Source organism: Piliocolobus tephrosceles, chromosome 5, assembly GCF_002776525.5.
Source record: "Piliocolobus tephrosceles isolate RC106 chromosome 5, ASM277652v3, whole genome shotgun sequence".
In the NCBI taxonomy this organism is placed as follows: domain Eukaryota; kingdom Metazoa; phylum Chordata; class Mammalia; order Primates; family Cercopithecidae; genus Piliocolobus; species Piliocolobus tephrosceles.
Genome location: NC_045438.1, coordinates 99,033,746 through 99,041,199, shown reverse-complemented (window position 1 = coordinate 99,041,199; position 7,454 = coordinate 99,033,746). Strand labels below are relative to the sequence as shown.

Here is a 7,454-nt window from a genome sequence, read left to right as displayed (position 1 = left end):
AAGCAACCGAAAGCGCTCCTCCCGCCTGTTCTGTGCAGGAGACAGCCTGCGGAGCCCACAGGCGCGCCGAGAGCCCAGCAGCTCTTGAGTCCGGGAAGCAAGGGTGGGCGGAGGGAGGAGTCAGTGGCAAGGACCCAGACCTGGACGACCCCCAGTGCCGAGCCAGCGGAGCTGCTTGGTGAGTGGCCTCCAGGCGGCATCTCTTGCTCTCAGCCCGGAGGGGGTTTGGGGGACCCAGGCTTTGGGGCCGCCTCTTCCCATGCCTTCAGTTCACCCCGAGATGGGGTGAAAAACCCTAGAGACCCTCGGGAGTCTGTCCACCAAGGGTGGTCCAGACTCCCCAGGAATGTTGCCTGGGGCGGGGTGTCTGCGGGGGGCTGATCCAGGCCCACCCTCTGCAGGGCGCTTTAAATGCTCCACATCCCCAGTGAACAGCCTGTCACGCATCACACCGTGGTGTATTTGAGATCCCATCTGCCACTTGGGCTGGAAGGAAATGAGTGTTCTTGGGTTTCTTGTCATTGCTTGCTGCCGATTCCATTTTACTCCTGTTGGTTTATGGCCTCAAACATGAATTTGAAGAATTTTGCCCTCTCTAGCAGTATTGGGAAGAAGATTCTTTTGTTCAAGTCCGTTTGGACAATTAGTTGGGAGTATTTACAAAAGATCAGGCCGGGCTCGGTGGCTCACACCTGTAATCCCAACACTTTGGGAGGCCAAATCGCAAGGATCGCTTGAGCCCAGGAGTTCGAGACCAGCTTGGGCAACAGAGGGAGACCTTGTCTCTACAAAAAATTTTAAAATTAGCTGGGCATGGTGGTGCATGCCTGTAGTCTCAGCTATATGGGAAGCCGAGGTGGGAGGATTGCTTGAGCCCGAAAGTTGAGGCTGGTGTGAGCTGAGATTGCACCACTGCATTCCAGCCCGGGCAACAAAGCAAGACCCTGTCTAAGGTCGACTCTGCCCCCTGGAAGGTATGGGACCTCGCAGTCTTCTCTAGGTTGCGTCTTTTTCACTGAAATCACAAAATCACTAAGGTAAGTAGGGAAGGGTCAAGATAGGTAACAGGAGTGAGGGGACACAGACACCAATAAAAGTTCTAACTTTGAGGACTTCTCCAGTATTCTTTTCATCCTAAAGCTTCTGGCCTATCAGCTAGTTCACACACAGCCTAGGAGTCTCAAGCCAGTACAGGAACAAGGAGGCAGGTTGCCCTCTTGGGGCAAAACTGTGACCCCACCCTTGATGAAGAAGGCCTGTAGGAACACAGGACCTGTGAGCAGGTAGACTCCTGAAGGTTTAAGATTCTGTAGAGCAGGTATGTGCAGTGCCAGTGCTCAACCAGCAACTGATGGACAGGAATAGGTAGAGCTGCTCTGAGTGCATTCCCTTGGCAAGCCTGGGCCAGAGGCACACAGGAAGGAATTAATCATGTGGTATCCTAGGCCAGGTGCAGAAGCAAATGAGCCAAAGTGGAACCAGGACCAGCCAGGGCCAAGGCAGGGAGAAGAGTTCCTCTAGCTGACATTGACAGGAAAGCAGAGTCAAAAACCTGGAATGGTTTGCTTCAAAGACTGGATGCTGCCTCATGACCTCAAAGACCAGTGATACCTGGACTCTCGAGTGAGCAAGGCAGATTTTGGATGAGCACACAACTTCAAGTAAGCCCACACATGATTTCCTCTAGTTTCTGCTGCTCCTAGAGGCAGAATCATCTGAGAACTGAGTGAGGAGTGCCTGTATATCCCAGAGACTAGTGCACTCTAGGGTAAAAGGAGTCATTCAGCCCTTACTTTTTGTTAGATGCAGGACTCTAGTGTAGTTTGAATAAAGTGTGTTACAGAACAAATTTCTAAGACCTTTAGGTTGAGTGAGTGTTAGAGTTTGTCTAGTAGTATATTTCTCATCAGTATCTATTTAGCTGTTCTGCATAGGCCTTTGATATATGGAAATAAGTAAGATAAATTCTTCCCAGAAACCCCAAAATAATTATAATGTTGAGAGAAGAATAAAGTAGGAACTCTGTCTGTACTGAAGAAGGAATTGGGTGGACAGAAAAGAGGTGACTGCATGAGGTCAGGAGTTCAAGACCAGCCTGGCCAACATGGTGAAACCCCATCTCTACAAAAATACAAAAATTAGCCGGGCATGATGGTGGGTGCCTGTAATCCCAGCTGAGGCAGGAGAATTGCTAGAACTTGGGAGGTAGAGGTTGCAGTGAGCCAAGATCGTGCCATTGCACTCTAGCCTGGGCAACTGAGCGAGACTGTCTCAAAAAAAAAAAAAAAAAAAAAAAAAAGGTACCTGGTGACTGGTCACTGTGCGCTGGATCTGGGGAAGGTGGGAATGGAGACTAAGGGCTCTTGCTGAGAGGAGTTTGTGTAAGCCTTTTTCAGGTTCTCATGTCTTTAGCATTTAAATTCTGGACTTAATAAGTAGACTGGCAGTTGTGGCATCAACACAACTAAAAGCCTCTTAGCGTACACTCGGAAAATCAGTCTGAAGTGAAAGAAACTTTTGGTGAAGTGTAAGTGGAAATGTTGGTTGGGTGCGGTGGTTCATACCTGTAATCCTAACATTTTGGGAGGCAACGGTGGGAGGATTGCTTGAGACCAGGAGTTTGAGACCAGTCTGGGCAACATGGCAAGACCCCTTTTCTTTTTCTTTTTTTTGTGGGGAGACAAGGTCTGGCTTTGTTACCCAGGCTAAAGTGCAGTGCAGTGGCACTCTAACACTCACCCAACCTAAGGGTCTTAGTAGTATCCATAGAAAAAGCATTGACAAAAAGCATGCCATATGTTAAGATCAAGATTTATCTTTGGATGTTGAGTGCAACACTTGTTATAAGAAGCAAAATAAACTTAGAAGCAAAGGAGTGGATGAAGATATGTCTTGGGGGAAAATCCAAAGATTAGTTGTGATCAGGGTATAGTACTTTTTGGCCTGACTTACATAACAGACTCTGCAAAATGTTAAAACCTTTAATGAAAACAAGTGAGATGTTGGACTCTAGTGTCACTCTTAATAATGAAATAGCCAACATTTGTTGAGCTTTTACTACATACCACAGGTGTTCTTCTAAGCTTTTTACTTTCATTAGCTCAATAGTCCTTGCCTTATCATATAATAGGCACTACTGCATTGATATATGTTATCATTTACCGAGGGAGCAGTTATTAAGAGCCCAGACAATAAGCTGAGAAATCTGAGTTGACTTTAAAGTCCTCCTGTGTTTCAACAAGGGTGCCAAGACCATTCAGTGGAGGAGGGACAGTCTTTTCAAAAAATGGTACTTAGAAAGCTGGATATCCACATACAAAAGAATGTTGCTGGACTCCTTACCTTATACCATATATAGAACTTAAAGTGGATCAAATACCTGAATGTAAAACTGTTAGAAGAAAACACAGGGCAAAAGCTTCATGATGTTAGATTTGGCAATTATTTCTCAGATATGACTCCAAAAGCACAGGCAACAACAACAAAAAAGATGAATTGGATTTCATCAAAATTATAAACTTTTGTGCATCAAAGAACATGAAGAACAATGAAAAGACAACCCACAGAATGAGAAAAAAAATTTGCAAATTATATATCTGATAAGCGATTAATATACAGGATAACAAACAACGCAATTGAAACATAAAGTAGCCAAGTGCATTGGCACACACTTATACTCCCTACTATTCAGGAGGCTGAGGCAGGAGGATTGCTGAGCCCAGAAGTTTGAGACCAGCCTGGGCAACATAGCAAGACCCTATCTCAAACAATAAATTATAAGCAAAGGACTTAGACATTTCTCCAAAGATGATATACAAATGGCCAATAAGAACATGAAAAGAGGTTCAACATCACTAGTCATTAGGGAAATGCAGATCAAAACCACAGTGAGATACCAATTCATACCCATTAGAATGGCTATTATCAAAAAAAATGGGGCCAAGCACGGTGGCTCACACCTGTAATCCCAGCACTCTAGGAGGCCAAGGCAGGTGGATCACCTAAGGTCAGGAGTTCAAGACCAGCCTGGCCAACATGGCAAAAACCTGTCTCTACTAAAAGATGCAAAAATTAGCTGGTTGTGGTGGTGGGTGCCTGTAGTCCCAGCTACTCAGGAGGCTGAGGCACGAGAATTGCTTAAACCTGGGAGATGGAGGTTGCAGTAAGCCGAGATCACACTACTGCACTCCAGACTGAACAGAGCAAGACTCCATCAAAAAAAAAAAAAAGAGAAAGAAAGAGAAGAGAGAGAAAAGATGGAAAAGACAAAATTGTTGGCAAAGATATTGAGAAATTTGAACCCTTGTTATTACTAGTAATATAAAATGGTGTAGCCACTGTGAAAAACAGTTTGATGTGTCCTCAGAAAGTTAGAGAATTACCTTATTACCCAGCAATTCAGTTTTTAGGTTTATATTCAAAAGAATTGAAAGCAGAGACTGAAATAAGTACAGATACTTGGATGCCACTATTTATAATAGCATTATTCACAGTGGCCAAAAGGTGGAACCAACCCAAGAATCCACGAGCGGATGAATGGATAAACAAAATGTGATTTAGACATACAACAAAATATATTCAGCCTTTTTTTTTGTTTTTGTTTTTGTTTTTGTTTATTTTGAGACGGAGTTTCACTGTTGTTGCCCAGGCTGGAGTGCAATGGCACAATCTCAGCTCACCGGAACCTCCACCTCCCAGGTTCAAGCAATTCTCCTGCCTCAACCTCCTGAGTAGCTGGGATAACAGGCACACGCCACCATGCCTGGCTAATTTTGTATTTTTAGTAGAGACGGGGTTTCTCCATGTTGGTCAGGCTGGTCTCAAACTCCTGACCTCACGTGATCTGCCCCGCCTCAGCCTCCCAAAGTGCTGGGATTACAGGCATGAGCCACTGTGCCCAGCCTGAATCTTTTTATATTTATTGTCTGTGGATTTTGCTTCAGTCTTAGGAATGCCCTCCTTATTCCATGACTATAAAATATTTGCTAATGGTTTCCTCTGGTATGGTTTGAGTTTTCTTTTTTACATTTAAATGTTTGATGTTCCTGAGGTGTGATTTGATTTAGGTTGTTAGGTATAATTCAAATGAATTTTTATTATTTTTATTATTTTACATATATATTTAAATCTAATTTTACTGGTTTTTGTTGTTGTTGTTGTTGTTGTTGGAGACAGGGCCTCACTCTGCCACCCAGGCTGGAGTGCAGTGGTGGGTGTGATCATAGCTCACTACAGCCTCAAATTCCTGGGCTCCAGTTACTAGCTCAACCTTCTGAGCAGCTGGGACTACAGGCATGGACCACTATGCCTGGCTAATTTTTAAATTGTTTTTATTTTTGTGGAGACAAGGTCTCACTGTCTTGCCCAGGCTGATCTCAAGCTCCTTGGCTCAAGTGATCCACCCTCCTTGGCCTCCCAGTGTGCTGGGATTACAGGTGTGACCCACTGTACCTGGCCTCAGATGGATTTTTAATAGGTTAACCTGTTTATTCCAATGATAATTCAATCCTTGATTGAGTAATCCACCTTTTCCACAGTAATCTGAATTGTCCCCTTTATTAAATATTATATTTCTATGCGTATATGTGGGTGTATTTTTGGTTTTCTGTTCTATTACATTGATTGGCCTTTTCATGCATTAATACAACTACAGCCTTTTATTTATTGAAGTATTGTACTATTGTACTATTTAGTACATGGATAGGACTAAGCCTTTTTCATGCCTGTATTTTGTAGAGCTTGTAGTTTAGGAATCATTTTAAAATTTTTACATGGCTTAACCTGGGAGGCAGAGGTTGCAGTGCGCAGAGATTATGCCACTACACTCCAACCTGGGCAACAGAGCGAGACTACATTCCAAAAAAAAAGAAAAAGAAAAACAGAAAAATAATAATTACATCTGCAAAGACCTTATTTCCAGGTAAGTTCACATTCACAAGTATCAGGAATTAGAACTTGGACATATCTTTTTGAGGTATACAATTTAACCCACTACACCCAGTTGACAATATATAGCAAGACCCTCTTCACTTATTGTCCTGAAGGAAATGATCCTATAGTGGAAAAGTTTTTGTTTCTATTTCTTCTTTTTTTTCTTTTCTGAGATGGAGTTTTGCTCGTTGCCCAGGCTGGAGTGCTGTGGCGCGATCTCGGCTCACTGCAACCTCTGCCTCCTGGGTTCAAGTGATTCTCCTGCCTCAGCCTCCCAAGTAGCTGGGACTGTAAGCACATGCCACCACGCCTGGCTAATTGTTTGTATTTTTAGTAGAGACGGGGTTTCACCATCTTGGCCAGGCTGGTCTCGATCTCCTGACCTCGTGATCCACCCACGTCAGCCTCTCAAAGTGCTGGGATTACAAGTGTGAGCCACCACGCCCAGCCTGTTCTCTTTTTCTTTGTACATTCTGTCAATATTTTAGTCGTTAATTAGTAAATGATGGATGGCAGTGTTTTTCGAACTGCAGGTTGTCACCCATTAGAGGATGGTGAAATTAGCTTAGTTGGTCACAATCAATACCCTTTATAATATAAAAAATAATGGAGCAGAATCTATTAATTTCTTTTGGAAATATATAGACATGATGTAAAAAGTTTTTTGTGGTTTTTTTGGGACAGAATCTCACTCTGATGCCCAGGCTGGAGTGCAGTGGCACGATCTTGGCTCACGGCCACCTCCGCCTCCTGGGTCCAAGCTATTCTCTGCCTCAGCCTCCTAAATAGCTGGGATTATAGGCGCCCGCCACCACGCCCAGCTAATTTTTGTATTTTTAATAGAGGCAGGGTTTCACCATCTTGGCCAGGCTGGTCTTAAACTCCTGACCTTGTGATCCACATGCCTTGGCCTCCCAAAGCGCTGGGATTACAGGCGTAAGCCACCATGCCTGGTGTAAAATGTATTTTTTATTATGAGTCTAAGTCAAAAAAGCATAAGAAACATGTATGATGCACTCTTACCTTGTAATAATGAATAGCCATTAAGAAAACTGAAGTTGGGCTGGGCGCAGTGGCTCACACCTGTAATCTCAGCACTATGGGAGGCCAAGGCAGGTGGATCACTTGAGGTCAGGAGTTCGAGACCAGCCTGGCCAACATGGTGAAACCCCTTCTCTACTAAAAATACAAAAATTAGCCAGGCATGGTGGCACATGCCTATAATCCCAGCAACTAGGGGGTGCTGAGGCAGGAGGATTGCTTGAACCTGGGAAACAGATGGGACGTGGTGGCTCACACCTGTAATCCCAGAGCTTTGGGAGGCCGAGGTGGGTGGAGCACTTCAGATCAGGAGTTCCAGACCAGCCTGGCCAACACGGTGAAACCCCATCTCTACTAAAAATATAAAACTTAGCCAGGCTTGGTCGCAGATGCCTGTAATCCCAGCTGCTCAGGAGGCTAAGGCAGGAGAATTGCTTGAACCTGGAAGGCAGAGGTTGCAGTGAGCCGAGATGGCACCACTG

The 7,454-nt window shown here is 44.4% G+C and overlaps 1 long non-coding RNA gene across 2 annotated transcripts in view; it reads left to right on the top strand.

Annotated features, from left to right (window-relative positions):
• The first annotated feature begins 2 nt into the window (after nucleotides 1–2).
• Nucleotides 3–7,454, top strand: part of LOC111547443 — a 37,721-nt gene continuing 30,269 nt past the window's right edge. For both annotated transcript variants that reach the window (XR_002733138.1, XR_002733137.1), the window contains exon 1: nucleotides 3–178. This is a non-coding gene — a long non-coding RNA (uncharacterized LOC111547443). The remainder of the gene's footprint in view (nucleotides 179–7,454) is intronic.